Source organism: Anomaloglossus baeobatrachus, chromosome 8 (genome assembly GCF_048569485.1).
Source record: "Anomaloglossus baeobatrachus isolate aAnoBae1 chromosome 8, aAnoBae1.hap1, whole genome shotgun sequence".
Classification (NCBI taxonomy): domain Eukaryota; kingdom Metazoa; phylum Chordata; class Amphibia; order Anura; family Aromobatidae; genus Anomaloglossus; species Anomaloglossus baeobatrachus.
This window is the reverse complement of record NC_134360.1, coordinates 179672459-179697466: the sequence shown is the minus strand read 5'-3', so window position 1 is coordinate 179697466 and position 25008 is coordinate 179672459.

The following is a 25008-nucleotide window of genomic DNA, read 5'->3' as shown; positions in this document are numbered from 1 at the left end:
TCGGGAGGGTCTGGGACGTCAGAACGTCAAGTTTCATTTGTCACTCACCTGATTCTCAACAATTCAAAGCAATTTTTTATACCACAAATATGAAAAAAATATACATCTTACGTTGTAAGTAGTTTTCCAGATTTTTATTTTTTTTTTTAAGCCAGGGCATTTTGACTCAAAATGGAGAAATTAAACTATGCAAGATATTCCTTGTTCAGGGTCAGGACTTAATGAGCAACTCAGCTTCACTAGCTTTAAATGGCTTTATTCAATAATACTCATATGTATCAGCCCATTCTGACAGAATACCTTTGCCTAGGTGTACAGACCCCTATAGGCTGCGCCATGTACTATACGTGTGGTCTTTTATTATCTGAACCCTTTACAATATCTATAATATATACATGTTGAGTACCACTCCCCCTTTCATTTACCCTCATTTATTATAAAAAAAAAGCTGCTGAGCCCATTTAGGGGTTTTATGCTGTCATTAGCTATGGTCCCTACTCTTCGCACATTGTGCCTGTCACCTTATGAGTGGCCATGGATCTTTGCGTTGAGCAGTAACCACTTCCAGTATATTACCTAGGTAGAACACATTTACGCTCCAGCATGAACCTGACATCACTTAAGGTAATGCGCTACCTTATTCTGAGAGCCTGCTTCTTTGGAACGCATCATGTGCTCCAGCGTGATGAGTTTGTTACTCCCCGTAGCAATATAGGAATTTCTCCACTACAAAAAGAGCGTGCCTACTGTGGAACGCACGCACCGCTCCATTCTACATGCCGCCAGGAGGCACAAGGCTTGTTGTAGGTCTACCTTCTATTATGAATGATCCACTGATCTACTCATGGACTTTATTCTGAAGGGGAAGTGCATTGGGATGGGGCTAAGGATGCGTATACTCCTTTTTTTCTTTCCGTATGACCTGATAAATATTATATATATTTATATATATATGTGCCGCCCCGTCTCAGCAGCCGGGCTGATCGGATCCGGATCCACGGTGGCTCGAGGGGCGTCCAGACCCGGGGGTCGTGCGGCCATTCAAATGAAGGGGGTATTTACAGGGGATTGTGTTTAGAGTTTGTGACGCCACCCGTGGTATGTGGTAATGTGGAGTACCACTGCTGCAGTTGGGAATACCCGGGGGCGATGGAGTGGGGCAGCCAGGTGTTAGAACCCTCCACGGGTAGGGGTGATGCCCCGGGACTCGCTGATGGAGTTGGGGGAGTGCCGTGGGGAGTGAAAGGGGTCACTTGCGTACTCACTCAGTCCAAAAAGCTGACACCGACAACTGGATAAACCAATGTTCTGGACACCGCTGCCGCTGAGGGGAGCTAGTCTGGGTCCCGTCCCCGATGGTGCTGCCTGTTGATCTGTGACCTTCCTCCTGGTACTGAGTTCACTTCTTTGTTGGTCCCAGTATTATAGAACTAGTCGGGTCCCGCTCCTCAGTGTTGCTAACTGTGGGAGCTTGCTCTCAGGGCTCACACTTGGGATTTTCTGGACCGTTTTGGTGGAAAGTCCTATCCCCTTCGTTGGGCTAGTACCCCGATTTTGGAGCGGGTGGAGAGTGGATCTTGAAAGCTCTGTTCTCGTCGGGTAAATTGTCAGGTTGTCTTAAGCTACTCCCTGACCTAGGGTCCACGTACCCCGTTGTGCCCTGGCCCCAGCCCGGTGATGGTACAAGGCCGCCGGCTGTCCTCCACGACAATGCCGTGCCCCATGTCACGATCCCCTGCGTGCCACATAATCTTCTTTCCTCATGATGCCATTTATTTTGTGACGTGCACCAGTCCCTCCTGCAACAAAACAACCCCACAACATGATGCTGCTGCCCCCATGTTTCACAGTTTGGATGGTGTTCTTAGGCTTCAAAGCGTTTCTCTTATTCCTCCAAACAGTGGCCAAACAGTTCAATTTTAGTTTCATCAGACCACAGGACATGTCTCCAAAAATTAAGGTCTTTGTTCCGGTGTGCATTTGCATTTTTAGGTTTCTTTTGGAGTAATGGATTCTTCCTGGCATGCCCATGTTGATAAAGTACTTGTTTCACTGTGGATAATGACACAATCTTACCAGTTTCTGCCAGCATCTTCACAAGGTCTTTTGCTTTTGTTCTTGGCTTGATATGCACATGTCTGACCAAAGCATATTCATCTCTGGTACACAGAACCTGTCTCCTTCCTGAGCGGTTTGATGGCTGCACATTCCCATCTTGTTAGTACTTATGTCAAGGTCAGAATGACGATGATGATGAGACTCAAAGGATCTCTCGATATCCGGCTGCTGTTTCTAATTAAAAATGTCATGTGTGCACACGAGAATAAATAACTGCACAGCAAGTCAGTTATGTCTATCTCCATGACTGGCTCTTCACCAAGTGTGTTTTTTATTGTTTGAAAGAAACTCTAGACCAAACAGTAAGGGGGTGTAAACAAAAGTTTTAGTCCAATCAGGTATCGTAGGTCAGGGCTTCATGACATAGAGAGATCTGCATATTCTCCGTGGATTGGTCAGTCTAGGCTCCAGGAATTTCTTTTGTCCATCTGTCTTGGGTGGAGAACAGGAAATAGCAGCCATCTTTACAATTACATGTGGTGGTATATACTGTGTCTAAGGAAAATACACTGAATATGCAATATACATATATACATGTTAGTAAGAAACAAAAGCATTCACAAATATGTGAGTTAGTTCACATCTACTGAACTATATAACTGAGTCTATGAAATGGCTGAATTAAGTATTTTTGGATACTCAATTCTTTATCCTCAACAGTCCCCCCTAAAGACTTACTTTTGCCATTTCTAAATTCTAAGGGTACTGTGTTCCCTTAGGAAGAGAGGTAGAAAGATCTGTTGAAAAACCTGCCTAACTGAACGTTGAAACATGGGCGGAAAGGGGAAAGGGGTTTTCTTCACCGGTTTGAGACCAAGGACTCCTAGGCGAGTCCTCACCCTTTGTAGTTGGACTTTCCCATGTCTCAAGGTTCTCTAAGTCCTCTCTTCTAACTGTTCTGGCAATGCTGGTCTAAAACTGTACAGGGTTTTCTGAAAAGGATAAGTATGAGCAGAACGCTCAGTGCAGCTCTGGTTGATTAACCCTTCTACAATGCGAGGTGTGGATCCATAGATGTTTCTGCGGTTGGATCGGCTCATCTAGAGTTGACTCATGGCTCTTTCTCGCTTGTCCTTTAGGATCAATCAGTCTCCTGACTGGAGACCATATGCTAATAGCTCTGATTTAAGATCTGGAATTGGAAGATACACCTGATTATCACACTATTCAGTCAATTATATAAAAATATACATGTCTATGCTAAACCAAAAACATCTTACATAAAAACCTGTTTATTGCAAAAAGAAAACAAAACATATACATTTTGTACACGATTTGCCAGTTTCCACTTTTCTATAAAATATACACTTTTTGTAAACACATTTTTTTTTTTACATACCACCTTCATGTACTTCTCAACAATGTCGTTTTCTGCACTGAAATGCCTCTGACCAAACCTGGAAAGAAATTTACACAACACGCACAGACTTGCATACAACAGGCTCATGATATACATCTATAATCAGTTTGCAGTCTCTAAGAATGGGTAGAGCAGGTGCAGGGTGTTTCTACGGACTCTTTACAGTTTTTTCTCACTTCGTTCTAGGCACTTGTCTCACAAGACTGGGTGAATCTGCCCACCTGGGTACTGAACCCGGTGTCACCAAAGCACACACTGACAATTGTCTTTCACAGATGTTACCTGGGCCATCATTAAGAAGAGCTCTCATGGCAGAGAAAGCTTACCACCCTTTGTCCACAGACCTTCCTCAGTCAGCTGGCTCCCTGCATGTCACACTCCATTCCTTGTTGTATCGCTTGTTCCTGTAGGGATTTAAGAACACAAGGAGTGACAGAAGTCACTGACGTGACCGGTGTCACTAAGGCATGGTCGGTATTGGTGAAAGACTCTCAACTCTAGGCCCGTTCACTGCTTCTTGGTCAGCTGCACCTGTGCGAGGATCTCCATCCGAATCCATCAGCTCAGATCTAGACTTTCTTTTCGGCATACCTAATTCATTTGACAACAGGAAAAAATCTACAACCTACATACACCTCTAAAGACTCTTACCCACTCCTGTTCTACCCATCTAGAGAAACATTAATGCATCACTGTCTCCTGTATCAATAGGATTGGAGGGAGTGGTCGAATTTAGACTACCTCATGTGGTGTAAACAGCAGCATATCCAGTGCAGAATCGACCACCATCTGGTTTCATCTATAAAAACAAAAACTAAAAAATATACATTAGATCATTCTTATAACTTCATCTCTGATCATAATACAGTTAGTGGTCATCTATACTTCACATGACTGAGAATACTAAATAAATAAACAAACAAATAAATAAACAAATAAACATATAAGACAAGACTTTCCTATTTCAGTTAACAGATATACCTCATAGTAATCTAATAAACATAGCCTGTGGGAAAAGGTCAGCTTCAAAACCTATCTAATATGCCTACTGCACCCTCGAAGAAACTGGAGAATATAATTAATACCTTATTCCCCCTTGTTTAATTGTTTATTTACCAAAATGGCAAAATTCAGCGTTTTTATACTGGTATTCCCTAAAAGAAAAAATAAAACAGCAGGTAATAAATTAGCCACATACTAAAACCTAAAATGAACAAACACTGAAAATAACGTACATCTCACAACACTATACATTACTGGGAAATTTTAAAAACCTTACAATAAACAACACTGTATCCATAAAGAAAAGAAAAACCTTTCATAGTAGAAACAACTGAGACATGATTAAATGACAGCTGTGACTGGGCGACTAACCTGCAAAAATATATAAATGGTTTAGAAATAATCGTAAAAACAGAAAAGGTGATAGAGTCACAAAATAAAAATATATTGTTCAAATAAATCGCCATTAAAAACAAAACAACATAGAAATTAAATTGCACATCCCATGAAATTTAATATTCCCTATTCAGGTATAAGCAGTAAACTAAAAATGGGAAATCCTCTACTCCAAGGGTTAAACCAAACTTACGTCACTATTGGGGAAAGACACATTCCATCAAGACACATTCCATCCTTATTTCTTAAAAGCGAGAGAGGAAGAAGAAAAAAACCTCATCCTTTGTTATAACAAAGGCGTAGCAGTGAACACATCCATTTCCCATATCTACATTGGATACATTATACATTTTTCCTAATTCCTTTTTACAAATGGATTTGATACATTTTGACATCAGTATGGGTAAGTCGTTTACAATTTTTGTTTTAAATTAACTAACACAGTACAAAGATATATATATATATATATTTACCTTCCTCTATTTTATTTTATGATATAATGCTGCAGGACTTCTAAAATACCAATTGATTTTATGTGAACAGATCTTTCCACATCAATTCTGTAAAAGTTTCACTTACTTATCTTTGACTTGCATTTATGGGATAGCTGAGTAAACAAATATACTATTTATACTTATTCAAATATGTTAGTCATTTATACCACAGAACACCTCCCACCGGGGATGGGTGGAGAGCTTTGAACAAAGAGCCATTGCGAGGGGTGTGGCTTATGAGGTGTACTGCCATCAGTGGGTGTAGCAAGACGGCTGCCACAGGAAGTTCCAGGCACCTGACTTCTGGGTGCAGCATCCATGTTGTGACTCCCTGGGTGTACTGGGAGTGGCTGGAACTACGTAGTAAACCAGGGATACTTTTAGTGCCTGTAAATTTGCATTTCAGCATACAAAAGAGAGATTTGATTAGCACCAGATATAATGACTTCTAAAGGAAAACCATGAGGCACCGCTAGAGAAAAACATTTAGTGATTCTACAAACAGCAACAGACAGTGAATGAGGTCTTTGTTCTCCAGTATACTCTCACTGGAGATTAATCTGAACTTCAGTACATAGGTTGCAGCCTGCCATCTAGTGGTAGTCCAACGATTTTACACAACTTTTTGCAATCTTTTATATTTTTTCCGTTTTTTTATAACTAGGGCGACAGCGTTCTCAGCTCCTACTAAAAACAATCTCTTCTTGAACAGAGTATACAGTGCTCTAGCTGGATTGGCCACATCCAACTGAACCCTCTTCCCACTTCCCTACTATGCAATAAGGACATACTGCGACGTCCAACGTACGAATACAATACCGTTCCTATTTTTCCGGCTTCTCACATAGCAGTGCATGAGTTAATACTCAGGGGAATACGCTGGTTCAAAACACTTTTCTCCACCACCGGAATCCCTCCCCCTCTTTCCCGTGTAAGAGGACGCACTTTTTCAGCGTCCAACACGTGGATACTAATACCGTTCTCCACGTGTTCCTATTTCCGGCTATAAACACAGAAATCGATGTGTTATATATAAAATAAAACACTGGGGGACACGCCAATTCCCTTATCTCTCTGTTCCAAAAACAAACCAACGATTACAAAATGCTGAAAAACGCATAAACTAGTTAATTTCTCTCAAATCCAAACCAAAATAACACTTGTTTTTCTTTCAAATCATTACAACTCATCTGTTTGCTTTACTATACAAAGGCTGCAGCCATCTCCTGTATATTACCCAACTGACCCCTCCTTTCTCTTCACTGCAAAAAGCTGCGCTGTTTTGACCACTGGTGTCTGCCTCTTCACTCTTCCACCCCCCTTGTTTCTTAGCTAAAAGACAGCAGAGACCGAGCTGTGTAATTTGATCTCCGCTCTGTCTCAAGCAGCTGGTGGACATATGGCCCCCACCTTTTTGCTTCCTCTGAGTGTAAGATTGTAAGGATGTAGCTGCTTCTGTGGGCTTCTGCTCCCCCCTCTCGCATTCTTTGTTCTCAATAGAAAGACTGTCATAGATGCCCCTGGGCTTAACCAGACCCCCGCAGTCTGCCTCTTCGCTCTCAGTGAAGAAGAAAAAAAAAAAACAAACTGCAGGCAGTGGGTGAGTAACTTCCCCCCCTGCTTTTTCACAGAACAAAGACAGCAGCTCCTTCTGTATGGCCACTATCAACCCCCCTTCTCTCTAACACAGCGAAGAAATGCAGGGGGGTAGTCTGCGTCTGTGGACTTCTACACTCTCCTTGCTTCCTTTGTTTAAAAGACTGCAAGCACGCTGGGCTTCTCTCCACCATTTCTATAGCTGTCTGCTCAGTCAATTAACTCTCCGAGAACCAAACAGAGAAATCACAAGCTTGATTAACCATACACTTATATACAAATCAAACAGACAGCCGGATACTTTAAAACCTACACCTAGCCCATTTGGAAGCTGGGTCTTTCTAGCTCACCGGCGGGTGACAGTCACACCGTTAGGTCTCCGGTGCACTACCATTCTCCGGACTAGTGACCACCCACTTTCGCCAGGTGTCTCTCGAACCACAGGTAAAACAGCACACACAATATATATGATGGTTACCGTGAAATGAAGGGTGATCAATCCTATCGATCGACACCTGGATACTTGTGGAGTAGCCCCCAGACGTCCGGAAAATGGAAGCTCTGACTCACCCTTCTCGGTGGCCCCACACTTGGCGCGCCAACTGTCAAGGTCAGAATGATGATGATGATGAGACTCAAAGGATCTCTCGATATCCGGCTGCTGTTTCTAATTAAAAATGTCATGTGTGCACACGAGAATAAATAACTGCACAGCAAGTCAGTTATGTCTATCTCCATGACTGGCTCTTCACCAAGTGTGTTTTTTATTGTTTGAAAGAAACTCTAGACCAAACAGTAAGGGGGTGTAAACAAAAGTTTTAGTCCAATCAGGTATCGTAGGTCAGGGCTTCATGACGTAGAGAGATCTGCATATTCTCCGTGGATTGGTCAGTCTAGGCTCCAGGAATTTCTTTTGTCCATCTGTCTTGGGTGGAGAACAGGAAATAGCAGCCATCTTTACAATTACATGTGGTGGTATATTGTTACGGGGGGCTGTCTGATAATAACCGAAAGGAGTATCAGACAGTCAGGGTCCACCGTGCAAAGACTTTGCTGCAGACTATGGCAGAGTGCAATACCTCTGTTAACTCACAGAAGGATATAATAAGTAAGTAAATATAATAAGTAAGTAAAGCAATTCCTCCCTTACTTGGAGGGTGTGTGGAATGATCTCTGTTAATAATCACAGAGACAAAGGCAATGTGTGCGAAATGGCACCTACCTAGGTCCGCTCTTCTAGTGGTGCAAAAGAGACGAACAGCAGCATAAGCCGCACAAAGCTCCTACCTGCGTTCGCTCCACTAGTGTGCGAGGACACGAACCACTAGATATGGCACCTGCCTAGGTCCGCTCTTCTAGTGGTGCAAAAGAGACGAACAGCAGCGTAAGCCGCACAAAGCTCCTACCTCTGTTCGCTCCCCTAGTGTGCGAGGATACGAACAACTGCCAGACGCAGTATAAGGAACGTTACCCTAGCGGCAACGTCCACCTACGAGTAGAATCACAAGGCCCAGCCAGACCATGTGCCTCAGGCACCTGCCTATGTCCGCTCCCCTAAGAGGTAAGGATACGGACAGCAGCCGAAGCTGTAAGGTATAAGAACGCTACCCTGCCGGTAGCGCTCACCTAGCATAGACAGAGGAATGCCTAGAGGAACGCGCACAGAGCGTCTACTCATATGCATGAACCAAGAGGACTGAGCACCATGCGGCGTGTGTCAGGGTCTTATATAGACTCTGTGCCTCATCCAAGATGGAGGACACCAGAGCCAATCCGCTGCCAGAACGACAGGAGTGACGTCATGCTGGCCTATCACCGAGCAAGACGTCACAAGCACATGACCAGCGACCAATCGGCATAGAAGGTGTCAGAGACATGTGACCTCGTGTCAGCGATGATGTCACCCGCACATGTGCAATGGCTCCAAGATTGGACTTAGTCTCCGGCGCTCGCACATGTGCAGTAGCAAGAAATCTGGACTTAGTCTCCAGCGCTCGCACATGTGCAGTAGCAAGAAATCTGGACATAGTCTCCAGTGCTCGCAGCAACCGTAACATATATACTGTGTCTAAGGAAAATACACTGAATATGCAATATACATATATACATGTTAGTAAGAAACAAAAGCATTCACAAATATGTGAGTTAGTTCACATCTACTGAACTATATAACTGAGTCTATGAAATGGCTGAATTAAGTATTTTTGGATACTCAATTCTTTATCCTCAACACTTACATATATTTGTTTGTACAGATGAACAAAACAAAGCACCTTCAGGTCTTTGGAAATTACACCCAAGGATGGATTAGACTTGTGCAAGTCCACAACTCTTTTTCTAAATCTTGGCTGATTTCTTTTGACTTTCCCATGATGATGCTACACAAATAAGCAGTGTGCTTCAGGAGTGCATTAAAATACATCCACAGGTGTGTCTAATTAACTCAGATGTTGCCAAGAAACCTATCAGAAGCTTCCAAAGACACAACATCATCATATCATCATCATATGGGCTGTTCCATATTGTTTAAAGGCATAGTACTCTTAGTATATGTAAACTTTTGACTTTGCAGAAAGTTATAAAAATGCCTTATAACAGTCTCTCTCTCTCTCATTATTCTGGCATTTGACCAATATAAATAATATTGGTTCCTAATTGACCTAAAACAGGAAAGATTTATTCTGATTTCATATCATATAGTGAGAAAAACTTTCAGAGTGTATGTAAACTTCTTTATTCAACTGTACCATCTTTTTAATATTTGATATTTAATAAAGTATATATATATATATATATATATATATATTTTTTTTTTTTTCCTTTCCTCTGGTCTAAGTAATGCTCCACCCTAGATTAATGTGTGCTAGCAGATGCACGCATTTATGCAGAGGTGTCCGGGTCCCATAGCAGCTGATATGGCTGGTAGTTACTTTCTTGGTTACCAGTAATGGAAATAGTAAGGGGAAATGTTCTTGTGTAGAAATGACATGTGGGAGCTTATCACTACAGAGAAAAAAACAGATTAATAGGAATGGTTCAAGAAAAGCAAGCAACAGCCACCATTACCCTCTTAGCGGAGGATGCCCATCTGAGCTACATAACCCATGAAAACATTCCTAAAATTTTGAGGGGTGCGCTGCAAAAACTGTTGTTTTTTACACTTTCCTTATAAGAAATAACTAAGACTCAACAAAGAAAATGATATGCAGAAACACATAAAGTCAGTGCTGAAAGTGATCATACAACTAAGATCAGTGGGTGAGGATATAAAAGACAGCCATGTTGCTATGCAGTTTACAGTCCACTGATCAATGGACTAGAAAGTTGGCCTGTGACAGATCTGACACTAGTATTTGTAAATTCTAGGCTAATAGATGTAAACCAGAAAAAAAAATAACTTGTATTGGACTCCAGAGAAGGTGACTGGAACCGCATTAGAGAACCTGCCATCTGATGCATGGTGCTCAACCCATGGGCAGCATGTATCAGGCACTGGCTGTATGAACTTATTCAGTCAGCCAGGTCAGGTGCATTGGGGTCTGAGCCATGCTGATAACTAATCAGACAGGTGAATCCCAGGAGTCTTCTCTCGCCTGCTGCCATGAACTGACAGGTCTCACCTACATGCACATATAGGCAGTGACCTGTCAGTCCAATGCAAGAGTTGTGGTCCTTTAGCCAGCCGCTTGTCGCCATTGCTTTTGATGAGCCAGTGTGATGCCCTGGCCTATGAGGTCATCGCAGGGTATTGTGCAATCTGTCCTTCTGCACAGTATCCACCCTCCTTGGTTACGGATCCTGGTCCTTTGGTGTTGCTGACAGCTTAGCCAATCAAAATCCTAGGAACACTTCCCACTTGAACCTACCAGACACACCATTGAGGGGCCTGAAGGGAATAGGGCCGCCCACATGGGGGGTTGGTAAGGAGAAATTGAGGACAGTGACAGTTGAGAGTTGAGAGTGAAGGAGAGAGGAGGTGAAGTGGCTCTCGTGAGGAGAGGCCACGGAGGAGAGCTCCTGTGTACTAGGTGGCATCCATTGGTCTGTGCCTGATAGGAGCTGGAACCCGGTTGCAGGGGACAGTGTCAAAGGACACGGACTGCCGAGGAGGGCGGCCGACAGCCTTGAGATATCACCGGGCATGGGCCAGGGCACGACGGGGTACATAGACTACAGGCCGGAAAGTAGCTTCACGTGTTCCGGTAATTTACCCGACGAGGTGAAGACTTCAAGTGTCATCCCCAACCCGCTCCAAAATCGGGGTACTAGCGCACTGATGGGATAGGACTTTCCCAATACAGTCCAAAGAAATCCTACGCGTGAACCCTGAGAGCAAGCTCACTCCGTTAGTGGGACCCAGAGAGTTTCACACCAACGGGTCCAATCAAAACTAAGGTGCCAGGGACAGGGCCGCAGACCAATAGCAACACCAAGGGCACAGATCCAGACGTGCTCCCCACGGGCTGCAGTGGTGCTCAGAATTCTGGTTTACAAGCTGTCGGTGTGGTTATTCTGGGACCGAGTGAGTACATTGGAAACCCCTGTTCCTATTCCCCAATGGCACCCAAACACCATCCATCATCAACGGTCCCCGGGACACAAACCACCTACCCAAGGAGGGGTTAAACATCCGGCTGTCACACCATTGTCACCGGGCTCCCCAACGGCAGCGGTGATCCCTCACATTACCACGCACCGTGGGTGGCGTCACAAACTTTCCAAAAAAAACCTGTACATATCTCCACCTCTTCTTTTAATCGAGTGGCCGCGCGACCCCAGGGTCCGGAGACCCCTCGAGCCGCCGCGGATCCGGACCCGAGCAGCAGCAGAAGCCAGGCTGCTCGCACGGGGGCGCTACACCAGGGCCAATCTGCAGTGAAGACAGTAACAGAAGCCAAAAGTTCTATTAAAACTTGACACTAGGTTTAAAAAAAGAGTCAGCTCCTCCTCCCACAGCATATAACGCCAGCTAGATGGGAACTAGCCCAGTTCTTTTTAGTGTCAGCAGGGAGGCTGACACGTCTGGCCTGAGCCCCAGGCCAGCTCATGTTTTTTGTTTATTTATTTCTTTTTCTTTGTGATTTTATTCTATTTTTGACTATGGGGCAATACCAGGGTGTGCTCACCCTCGTTCCCCCCGCTTACGAGCATAGGAAACCTGGCGTGCAAAAGCCGTCAGTCTTCCCTGGCACCCAAGTGGTCGGGTCTGCGTACCCCTCCAGGCTCCCTGGAAGCACCTCACAAAGGTAGCTCCAGAGGGCTAAGCAGAGCCGAGCACCTGCTAGCCTTGAGCCGAAGATGCGTCCCCGAGATCTCCGCATCCCAGGACCGACGCGTCTTCAGACGGAGCAAGAGCAGGTAGGGAGACGACGTGTACCCGTCACCTGCATCCAACCGCCGCCTGAGGAGGCGCCGGTGGGGCGATGCAGGCCGTGTTCCCGGGGAAGCATCATAAATTTAGCTCCCGGTTTCGGCCTGCATTCTTAGCAACGCCCCCTCCACTGCTCCAGAAGCTGCTCCCTCTAGTGGGCCGTCTCTCCCCTTCATGCTGCCAGAGAACGCTGGACGCCATTACATGTGGGGAGCAGACACGGGTGAGATCGCCTCCTTGGCTCTGCAACTCTGCAGCACTATATACCGCTCTGTTCAGCGGTATATCTCTGTCTTTCTAGCGGTGTGTGCCTGCTGGCTGGCGGTGTATATCAGCTTTTAGCGGTGTATATACTGACTGTGTCTGCAGGTATATACCGACTGTTTGGCAGTGTATGCCACTTTACTATTGGTATATACCAGCTCTGTATAGCAGTCCCTTTCTAATACTGCTAGTAGCTCCTCACCCACTGTAGTGTAATACTGCTAGAGGCTCACAGTACTAATTGTACATTTGTTGCTGACATGCGTAAAAACCGCAAGGGTGATAAAGCTTTCCAGGCATCCTCTATGGACCTGTACTATGCTTGTACCACCTGTGGAAGCTCGTTTCCCAATGGTCGAAGCTATCCACTCTGCCGGGGCTGCAATGCCCCTACTACAGTGTCACAACAGGCGTTGCCACACCAGGGGGTCGTGCAATCTGTGGGTTCGGCCCTGACCACCATTCAGGCAGCACCCCCGTCTGATGAGGCTATCCCTGCATGGGCTCTTCTGATGTCTAAAAGGTTAGATGACCTGGCCGCTCAGATATCCCAGCTTTCCACAGGCTCCCGCAGCCTCCCCCGACTCAGCTCCCTCAGAGGAGCCCGCCTGCGTCTGGTGTATCATCCCCAGTACGTAAAAAGGCTGTCTCCAAAAGGCACCATTGCGACCGCTCCGCCTCGTCTGACTCACACGATGGTCAGTCTGACTCAGGCTCCGTGACCTTTAGTAGTCAAGATTCCCGAGACTCTGACTCGGATTCAGATGTCCCTTCTGAGTTTAGGCATATGGAAGACACTTTAATAGCGGCTGTCAATCACTCTGTCGATTTATGATCAGCCTCCTGACCCAACTTCTCAGTCGGCAATCAAGTGAGCTAAGAAGCCTCCTAAGTCCTTTGCCCAGGATCCGATTTTTCATCAAATCATATCTAAACGGTGGGATCACCCTAATATTAGGTTTAATAAAAAATCATCCTCCTTCATTCGCTTATCCCTTTCCTCTGGAAATGGTTAAGCCCTGGTCGGTACCCCCCGTTTTGGATCCGCCAGTATCCAGACTGGCTAAACACACGGTTATGTCTGTTTCAGACAACGCGTCTCTCAAGGACTCGTCCGACCGCGCAGTTGAGGCTGCGGTCAAATCTATTTTCCAGGCTTCGGGCTCCTCTCTGCGCCCCCTGTTTGCCTATGACATGGGTGGCAAGAGCTATGAGCGTGTGGAGTAGGAACCTGCGTAAGTTGCTTCGCCCTTGCAATATTCCTCCAGAGGCTCTTGAGATTCTTGATTTGTTCTCTCTCGCCTCTAATTATTTTCTTCACGGCTCCCTAGATGCAGCTAGCTGGTCAGCCCTAACGGCAGCCAATGCTGTCTTCGCCCACAGGGTTCTGTGGCTAAAAATATGGAATGCGGACAGTGCCTCCAAGAAGTCCCTGTCCACACTTCCCTTCCAGGGTCTTCGTCTGTTTGGTGAATCCCTGGACAAACTCATATCTGAGGCGACGGGTGGTAAAAGTACCATTCTACCACAAAAGCGGCCTGTAGCCAGAAATTTCAAAAAATCTTCTTGGCGCAGGCAGTCCTTTCGGCCTGCCCCCCAAAAACCATCGGCCCAAGGACTGTCCCAACACTCAGATCGAGGATCCGGTCCCTCAAGGGGCTCTTCTTGGCGTTCCCACTCCAAGCAACATAAACCCAAAGGACCTCGCTCTGTACAGGCCCCCTCAGCATGACGCCAGGTATCCCGCAGATCCGACTTCTGTGGGAGGGCGGCTTCTGCTTTTTCGGGATATCTAGCTAGACCACACTCGCGATGCTTGGGTTTGAGAAATCGTCACCTCAGGTTACAAGATCGATTTCCATTCCCTGCCGGCCAACAGGTTTCTGCGTTCTCGTCTTCCAAAGTCCAAAACGCAAAGCCAGGCCTTATTTCAGGCCATAGCCTGTTTACAGAAAGCAAACGTTATCATTCCAGTGCCCCTGGAACAGCGCGGCAAAGGTTTCTATTCAAACCTTTTTGTCGTTCCCAAAAAAGATGGCTCTGTCCGCCCTATCTTGGACCTCAAACGGCTGAACAAATTCGTACGGATTCGAACTTTCCGAATGGAATCATTTGAGAGCATTACTAGCCACCATGGAACCTGCAGAATTCCTAGCTTCTATAGACGTTCAAGATGCTTATTTACACATTCCCATATGTGGCTCTCATCAACGGTTCCTCCGCTTTGCCGTAGGACACCATCATTTCCAATTCAGGGCCCTCCCCTTTGGGCTGGCCACTGCGCCTCGGGTCTTCACAAAGGTCATGGCGGCCGTCATGTCCATTTTACACCCCAGAGGCATCCTGGTCGTTCCCTATTTGGACGACCTTCTTGTTAAAGGGAGCTCTCTTCACGTTTGCTCAGAAAGCGTGCAGATTTGCCTAGACACGCTGTCAAGGCTAGGGTGGCTTATCAACTTCAACAAGTCATCCCTCATTCCTCATCAGCGCATCACCTTTCTAGGTATGCTGATAGACACGGCTCAGTCCCGGGTTTTTCTTCCAGAGGACAAGAGGTTTTCCCTGATCCGGGCCGCCCAATCCCTCCGCTCTCGCCGTCACACATCCCTTCGGAATGGAATGAGAGTGTTAGGCAAGATGGTGGCGGTAATAGAAGCCGTGTCCTTTGCCCAGTTCCATCTGCGCCCTCTACAACTGGATCTTCTATCCTCCTGGGACAAGAATCCAGCTTCCCTGGACCGGTCAGTCCGCCTATCTCGGTCTGCGCTCAGCTCCCTCGTCTGGTGGACTCAAGCCTCATCCCTATCTCAAGGGAAGTCCTTCCGCCCGGTCCGCTGGCAGGTAGTCACGACGGATGCCAGCCTGATAGGCTGGGGGGCGGTGTTTCTCCACCACACTGTTCAGGGACGCTGGTCTCCTTCTGAGCGCTCTCTGCACATCAATGTTCTGGAGATCAGAGCCATATTTTTGGCCCTTCAGAATTTTCAACCCTTACTATTGGGCCTCCCTGTTCAGATCCAGTCAGACAATGCCACGGCCGTGGCTTACATCAACCGTCAGGGAGGAACTCGCAGCAAGGCAGCGATGAAGGAAGTATCCAGGATTCTTCTTTGGGCAGAGAAGCACATCCCCATTATTTCAGCTGTCCATATCCCAGGGGTAGACAACTGGGCTGCAGACTTTCTCAGCAGGCAAGGTCTAGCGGCAGGGGAATGGTCCCTCCACGACGAAGTGTTCCATCAGATCACTTTTCGTTGGGGACTCCCGGATGTGGACCTCATGGCATCTCAAATGAATGCCAAAATACGTCCCTTCATATCTCGATCGAGAGACCTGCTAGCGCTCGGCTCCTGCGCCCTATTCTTTCCATGGTCGCAGTTTCGCCTGCCCTACATCTTCCCTCCGTTTCCTCTCATTACGAGAGTAATCAAGAAAATCAAAGCAGAGGGAATCCCGGTGATCCTCGTGGCCCCGGACTGATACAGGAGAGCCTGGTATCCAGAGCTCCTCCAACTTCTCAGCGACACTCCCTGGCGTCTTTCCGACCGCCCGGATCTTCTGTCGCAAGGTCCAATATTCCACCAGAATACAGCACAGCTGCATTTGACGGCGTGGCGCTTGAATCCCTGATTCTTGCCAAATCGGGTCTTTCTTCCAGGATAGTTCATACCATGCTTAATGCTCGGAAGCCTTCCTCCGCCAGCATTTACCACAGGACCTGGAAGACCTATCTTTCCTGGTGTGACCGTCATAATCGGTCGCCCCTGACCTTTTCAATCCCTAATGTTCTTGCTTTTCTGCAAGACGGTCTGGACTCGGGTCTTGCTCTCAGTACCCTTAAAGGACAAGTTTCTGCCTTGTCGATTTTTTTTTTTTCCAGAAGCAGCTGGCTTCTCGCCCTCAGGTCCGTACCTTTCTTCAAGGGGTAGCGCATCTGCTCCCTCCTTATCGCCACCCCTTAGATCCCTGGGATCTGAATCTGGTTCTCGGAGTCCTTCAACTTCCTCCTTTCGAACCTCTGAGAGAAATCTCTCTTCAACGACTGTCTTGGAAAGTTGCCTTTTTAGTCGCTATTACCTCTATCAGGCGAGTGTCCGAACTGGCAGCTCTTTCCTGTCGCTCACCTTACCTGATATTCCATCATGATAAGGTGGTCCTTCGGCCTTCCCCCGCCTTCCTTCCGAAGGTCGTATCATCTTTCCACCTGAACGAGGACATTGTGTTGCCGTCATTCTGCCCGGCCCCGGTCCACTCCTTTGAGAAAGCCCTTCACACACTCGATCTTGTCAGGGCTCTGCGGATCTACATCTCCAGAACAGCGCCGTTGCGCAAGTCCGATGCCCTCTTCGTCCTCCCAGTAGGACACAAAAAGGGCAACCCGGCGTCTAAATCCACAATTTCTCGATGGATCAGGACTGCCATCTGTGAGGCATACAAAGCACGAGGTGCCGTTCCCCCTCAATCTATGCAGGCCAACTCTACACGAGCAGTGGGTGCCTCCTGGGCTATCCACCATCAGACTTCGGCGGCCCAACTTTGCAAGGCCGCTACCTGGTCCAGTGTGCACACGTTCACAAAATTCTACAGAGTGCATACGCATGCCTCCGCGGATGCTGCTCTTGGAAGACAAGTCCTTCAGGCGGCAGTGGCCCATTTATAAGTGGCCACTGCTCGGTTCTTGACAGTGTTGATATGTGTTCACTGCAGTTGCAGTCGTTAGTCAGCTCTTAGTCTGATGTTATACACTGTTAATAGTTCAGCTCCCACCCAGGGACTGCTTTGGGACATCCCACTGTCTGTGTCCCCCAATGAAAAGGCGAGAAAGGAAAGGACATTTTTGTGCACTCACCGTAAAATGTCTTTCTTGGAGCCTTTCATTGGGGGACACAGCTCCCACCCTTGTGGTTTTGGTTGTCCTTTTCCTACTGCTTTTACACCAAACTGAGCTAGTTCCCACCTAGCTGGGGTTATATGCTGTGGGAGGAGGAGCTAACTCTTTTTTTAAACCTAGTGTCAAGCCTCCCCTGGAGACAACATATAACCCACTGTCTGTGTCCCCCAATGAAAGGCTCCAAGAAAGACATTTTACGGTGAGTACACAAAAATGTCCTTTTTAGCAATCCTAAGTGACAAGGAGAATCCCTGTAATGCACAGGTGTGGGGAAAGACCACCCGCGCATGTACACTAGAATACTTTGCTCTGCCCTTAGCAGGGCAGAGACAATTGTGCATGTGCAGGGGCGCATTGGAGACCTCTGCGCGGATGATGTAGGACATGTCAATCACATGGAGCAGTGAAGAAGGACGGTAATGGAAGGAAGACAGGAGGGGCAGGACTGAGACCAGAAACACTTATTGGACCGGACCATATGATAAAATATGTTTTTTTACTTTCTACACAGTAGACTGGGCTCTTATATACAGTATTCTAGAATGCTGTATATAAAAGCTCACTGGTGGTGGCCACAGCTTATAGGGGTCAAATCTGGTGACAGATTCCCTTTAAATACCACTACTTGAGTTCACTGCATACACTGGTTGAAGATGTTTTAGAGTTTTATTGTACAGCCTTACAGTGCCCACAAAATAAAGTGCAAGGAGTTGCGACAAATGGGGTAACGTTTCAACCCTTGTGGGTCTAGTTCACAATGACGTTGAAAGCAGATTGGTAGAAGGTGTTCCTCCGCCTTTATCCGGCTTAGACATGGAAGACCTTTCTACCTGTCAGCAACATTGTGAACTAGACACAAAAGGGTTTCATAAATTACCATATTGTCGCAACCCCCTGCTACTTTTGTGTCCACTATAAGTCTGTACAATTAGGCTACGTGCCCACGTTGCTACTTTGTAGGCTTCTTTACTGCACATAAAAAGCATGTTTTGGAGGAAAAAAGCAGCTGAAAAAACGCGCAGTATTTATTGCGTTTGCACGTTTTTTCATATGCGTTTTTTCCAGCTTCTTTTTGTGCTTTTTTTTTGCTTTTTTTAGTCATGACGATCGCGGAGGTTCAGGTGCTGTACCCCAGTGATCGCAGCCGGGTCTCCGGCAGATGTTACAGCCAGGATCCATCTCTCACTGTCCGGAGTGGTGCCGCTCCTGGCAGTTTAATCCCCTAAATGCTGCGATCAGTGCGATCGCAGCATTCAGGAGGCAGGGAGAGCAATCGCTTACCTCTCTCTGACGATCAGGTCCCTGTAATGCGATCACTGGGACCCAATTGCTGCCATGGTAACTCTGGGTTGTCATCATGACAACCCTGGGTTACTGAGCTACGGAGAGCCTCACACACCATGCAGTATGAATGGTGTGTGCGAAGTGCTGAGATGTAATCCACTGTAGTTGTAAAGCACTGCAGTGGATTATAGAAACGCAGGCAATAAAATGCAGAAACAATTGACATGCTGCTTTTTTTTCAGCAACAAAATCTGCAAGGAAAAAAGAAGCAGCGTGTGCACACAGCAAGTCAGGATTCTCATAGACTTTGCTGGGATGCTTTTTCCTTGCTTTTATTGATTAAAATAAGCAAGAAAATGCATGGAAAATGCAATATAAACACTACGTATGCACATGGCCTGCGTAAAACTCAACTTTTGACATCTTCAACCAGAGTGTGCAATGAACTTCTCTATTGATGAATTAGAGGATAGCATATATTGTCTACACCAGCACTTCAGCACTTTCGATAGCGTCCACGCCAACCATAATCTACTATATAAATGCACTACTTTAAAAAGATAGGAGTATGATGGCCGCCAACGATGTTTTAGACAAAGGTTTAGTCAACAGCATTAATTCCCATCATGGACCAGGTGGATGGGGGGTAGTAAATATAAATTAAAAAATACAAGATGCCACTTGTTGGTGACATGGCCGAAAATATCTCTATTTGGCTGCAGTGATAAGGAAATAGTGATAAGTATTAAACATTTAATTTGTAAATTATTACACTAAGCAGATTATTGGCCTATATTTTATCAGTCCCATAGAAGTACATTAAATCTCTGTACAGCCAAAAATATGAATCTATCTTTAACAATTTGGCGTATTACTATACATTGATAGAAATATCATTTTAATACATCTTGGAACCACCAGAGCAGATATCTCATCACATACAATACTGTTAGTTCTTGCATTGATCACTGTTCCTGTTTATCCATTACATGGCTGGTCATTTATCTGATGTTACAGCATGTAATACTACATTTCCCCTGCAGCTGTCGCTATTTACTATACCATGCTCTTATCCTTCTGTTATTAGAGTTTATTTGATCCATGCATAATGGATTAGACAAGAGACAGCAAATACAGTCTAGTGCTCATGACTTTCTTGTTCCACGTGCCATCTAGTGGTCAGATGATGTTCCTACAACTTAAACACTTGTATACAGACACTTCCACTTATTGTTATACACATCCACTGTCCATTTGACATATTGTGCTCTACGTTGGGCTTTGCTGGTAGCCCGGTGTGCGCTCATGTGATGAGTTTCCTAGGACTATTGAAGGCCTACCAAGACTCACACCTGAGTTTTGGTATTGCTCCAAGACTTGCTAGTTATTCTTTTAGTTGTATGTGCACGGTTCCAGTCCACAGGTCTCCAGTCAGGTCTCCAGTCAGGTCTCCAGTCAGGTCTCCAGTCAGGTCTCCAGTCAGGTCTCCAGTCAGGTCTCCAGTCAGGTCTCCAGTCAGGTCTCCAGTCAGGTCTCCAGTCAGGTCTCCAGTCAGGTCTCCAGGCTGGTCTCCAGGCTGGTCTCCAGGCTGGTCTCCAGGCTGTCTGAGGTTCTTCAATGAATTATTTGTCTGCAGTTTCCAGTAATCTTGCTATGTTTCATTGGCGTACCTCACTTAGGCTACTTTCACACTTGCGTTGAACGGTATCTGTTGCATTGCGTTGTGTGACGGATGCAACGGATGTGTTACATATAGTGGCGCAACGGATGCTGCAAACCAACGCAATCTGTTTTTGTTTTTTTTTTTGTTTTTATTTTTACAGTTTTACCGTCGGCAGACTATTGTGAACGATCAGCTGATCGCTAACAATAGCCGGCCGCCGGGTGATCAGCTGATCACTCACAGTATCCGGCCGCCAGGTGATCAGCTGATCACTCACAGTAGCCGGCTACCGGGTGATCAGCTGATCGTTCGGTCGCCGACAATGTGTGCGGGAGCGGGAGCGGGGGGGGCGGAGTGCGAAGTGGGTGGAGCCGAGCGGGGCCATGGCTGAGGACGGCAGTGCCCCGGGGACTGCATCGCTGGGGGACAGGTGAGTGAGTGTGAGAGTGTGTGTGTGTGTGTGCGATTGTGTGTGTGTGTGTGTGTATACATACGGAGTGCGGGAGGGGGCGGAGCCGAGCGGGGAAGTGTCGGGCTCCCGGCACACGCAACCACGGTTCCTTGGTTACCCAATGTGTACCCTGGTTATGGGTGGAGGGAGCCAGAGAGAGCATGCGCTGTGAAATCCAAAGGATTCCGCTGCTCAAAAAAAGTTACATGCTGCGTTCCTTCCGCCCGACGCAGCGTCAAAATAACGACGCTGCGTCGTCCGGCGGATGCAACGCTGACACTTGTGTTACAGTGCGTCATCCATACAAGTCTATAGAGAATAGCGCAGTGCGTTAATGGACTGCGCTATTCTCCATAGTGACATACTCCACTGAACGCAAGTGTGAAAGTACCCTAACTTGTCTATGGTATCAAGTAACCTTGCTCATCTACTTGTCTGGATGCATTTTCCAGGATGTTTTCCTGGCTTGTCTGTGGCTTCAAAGGCATTCAGACTTTCTTTTTTCTCCCGAGTTCTGTCTGCTACCTGTCCCTGATCTTAGTGATCAAGGACGCTGCGACGTCCAAAACGCGTCTTTTTGTATGGATGGCACCGCGCCATATTGATGGCCATTTTAATGAAAATTCAATAAAAGAAAGAACGATATTTTACTATCTGGACTGGATGCTGGAGTTTTTTTCACTTGGATCTAGGAGTGGCCTCCCTTCCGTGCACCGTCTGGGATTGTCTCCACTGGGTGAGCTGGTTTTTCTGTGTTCATGGACTGTCCCTGATCTTCCAGGACAACTTCTACCGTGTTTTTCCAATAGTAAGACTTCCCCAAAAATTAGCCCTAGCAAGAAGTTTTGGTCTTAAATATAAACCCTACCCCAAAAATAATCCCTAGTCGCAGTTCAATAATGATATGTCCATGCAGCTAAAAAAGTTAAAGAATACTGCAGGACACTTCATTATAGAAAGAAGACACCCCCAAAAGAGAGAAGAATCGATGTTGAATAGGAGGACCTACAGCGGAACGTACACACACACATCAGATCACACACCCACACACATTAGATCACACTCACACATGCACACACACACACATACACACACACATCAGGTCACACGCACACACAAAAATCAGATCACACATACACACTCACCACATCCAGCGATGCCGATTGCTTCTGGCCAGCAGAGAATCCTGAGACGTAGTACAGTGGAATGCAGAGGACTTGCGATGGAACAGATTGATGCGTTCCACCACCGAGTCTCCATGAGTTCCACTGCACTGTGTCTCATCTTTCCCTGCTGGCCAGAAGCAATCGCTATTGCCAGATGTGGTGAGTGTGTATGTGTGATCTGATGTGTGTGTGAGTATGAGTGTGTGCACAATTTGAGGTAAATATTGGCCAGAAGCAGGGGATGCAGCATAGCGCTTGCGTGCTGGGAGCACCTGCTGAAAATCACAGGAGGACCTGGGAGCCAAGCAGACATCCAAGGTCTGGTAAGTTCGAGTCTCCTGGGAAGGGTGGGGGTCTGCTTTTCCAACATGGACACCCGGTCAATGACGACGTTACCCGGTGACCAATCGGTAAATGCCATATCAGCGGTGATGTCACAGATGTCCAATCAGAATGTGGAGCTTCAGCATTGACATGTCCTGCCAATCAATCCGGATGTGAAGTGTCAGTGATGACATCACCCGCCAGCCAATCACAACACGGCGCATCATCAAGCCTGCTAATGTCACAGGACCAATCAGATGCTGCCACGTCACGTGCTACTTGGGACATAGCCGAAGGATACCAAGTAATGAAGTGCTATACACATGGGTGAGCCAGATGCTGGGACCAGTGCCTAGGTTGAACAGCACTCTCTGTGGTTGACCCAGAATGGGCGACCTCAGCATGTGAGAGTACCTGAGATGTATCCTGCGAGACAGGAACATCCTAGCGCATAACAGTATGTGTCTGCTTGCAGTTTCAGAATGTCTTTTTTGTTGTATGGGGTTTCCAAAGTATTAAACTTCCTTGTTATTCTGGAGTTTTGTCTAGTACTTGTGGAGACACGGGGCTCAGTGGGTGCTCTCGTCCACTAAAACCCGCCGCCTTTAGAAAGACAGCGTGGCTCAGGGCTCATCCCAACTGAACGCCAGCCTCCTTAACCGTGGGCGTAACACTACTCAGACAACACAGGGTGAGGGAACCACAATAATTAGATTTTATTGGATCCCCAAACAATTAACGGCACATAACACATAACCAGCAAAACACACAAATGTAACAGGCAACAGAGTCTCACCCTTCCGCTGGCTCACCAGGGATTTAGAATGTCCTTAACTCAGAGGTTCCAGGGCCGCTTAATCCAATCCAGCAGCACCCCGCTTTTGGCGGGCACCCACCGAGAAAGGAATAGCGCCAGATTTAGGAAGCTGGCTGAGGTCTGCAAAGTCTGTAACAGGTGACTGAACTGTCCCAACCTGAGTGTCCTCCTTAGGTAGTCCTGTATGATGTTACAATCCTGGCAGCCAGAATCGAATTCCCTAGGCTGTGGATATGGTCTCCAACCGGAACCGGAGTCCCTAGATTGAAGCCATAAGATATCCTGATCCTCTAGTCAGCTCCTGAGAGCTTAGACTGGATCTATCAGCATCCATCAACCTTCATCAATCCTGGTGGCTTAAAGAAGTCCCTTTTATAGCCATAACCTTCCCTTAGGATACACTGCGTCCTCATCGATTGGTTGGACAAGATTGCTTCTCCCATTGGATGAATTTCAAGCTGCATGGATAATGTTCATTTAAATGATGTGCATAGAAAGACTGAAGATATCTACATGAAGTCTGCAAGTCACAGACTCGACAATGGCTACTAAGGTAATCACATTAGCAATACACAACTACAATACAAGGGTTACTGGAAAAGTCTGGAGAAACAATACGTCTGGCTTTCAGTGGCCAACACAATTACATTGAGTCAACAAGGGTCTTGTAAAAACAATGAGGGACTTATCCCCCGTCTATAAACAATCTATCATCCTGTCTGGCTGAATTTTAATATGGAAACTAGAAAAGAGAAGCGCTGATAGGGTTTTACCAGATTACACATACGGTTTAGCATATATCACAATACACTCACCGATTCAGGTTGTGAGAGGTCACAACCACCATAGATAGCATCAGATAATGGCGGCTGCAGCGGCCCCACGTGTTTGCAGATCAAAGTGGAGAAGGAGAAGGGGTTAAACCCGCGCAATCCGCCAGATAAATTCAGAGGAGATGTTGATAATTCAGAACATTCTTTTATTCCATGGGTCTATGCGTTTCAAGGTCTGTGACCTCTTCTTCAGGACCAGTAAATCAACACAGTGTGTTGATTTACTGGTCCTGAAGAAGAGGTCACAGACCTTGAAACGCATAGACCCATGGAATAAAAGAATGTTCTGAATTATCAACATCTCCTCTGAATTTATCTGGCGGATTGCGCGGGTTTAACCCCTTCTCCTTCTCCACTTTGGCTGAATTTTAAGAAACTTTAACCCATGAGAGTCCATGTCGTCACAGTACCTTTCTGCATCACCATGACACCAACATCTGTCCAAGGTCTGCAGTCTGTCAGAGGTCTTCAGCAACTTTGCTATTTGTCTAGACTTTATTAAACTTTTAGTTTGCATTTCACTTGTCTGTGTTCCCTCTGCTCCATCTGGCTGCTGCGCCGACACTTGTGACCTGTGGGCTTAGAGGAACCACCTCACTGTGTGAGCCACTATATGTAGCACATATATACGATCTTCATTCGGGAACACACTGACTGCCTATATGCATATTTTGACTAAAAGTGTACCAATAAAACCACTCTAAATGTGCAATTGTTGCGGGCGGGGTACAGACCACTGCATGGGGGCTGCTCGGGATGCTCGGATCCAGGCGGTTGCTGCGGCTCGAGTGGCAGCCGGACCCGGGCTCGCGCAGCAGTCTGTCGCCCACAACTGAAAAGAAGGGGGGTTAATTACAGGGGAGAGTTTTTCAGTGACTCCACCCGTGGGTTGCGGTGATTGTTGGTGACACCGCCGCTGCCTTGGTATGGGGTGCCCGGGGCTGATGGAGCGGGGTAGCAGGATGGTATACCACGGGT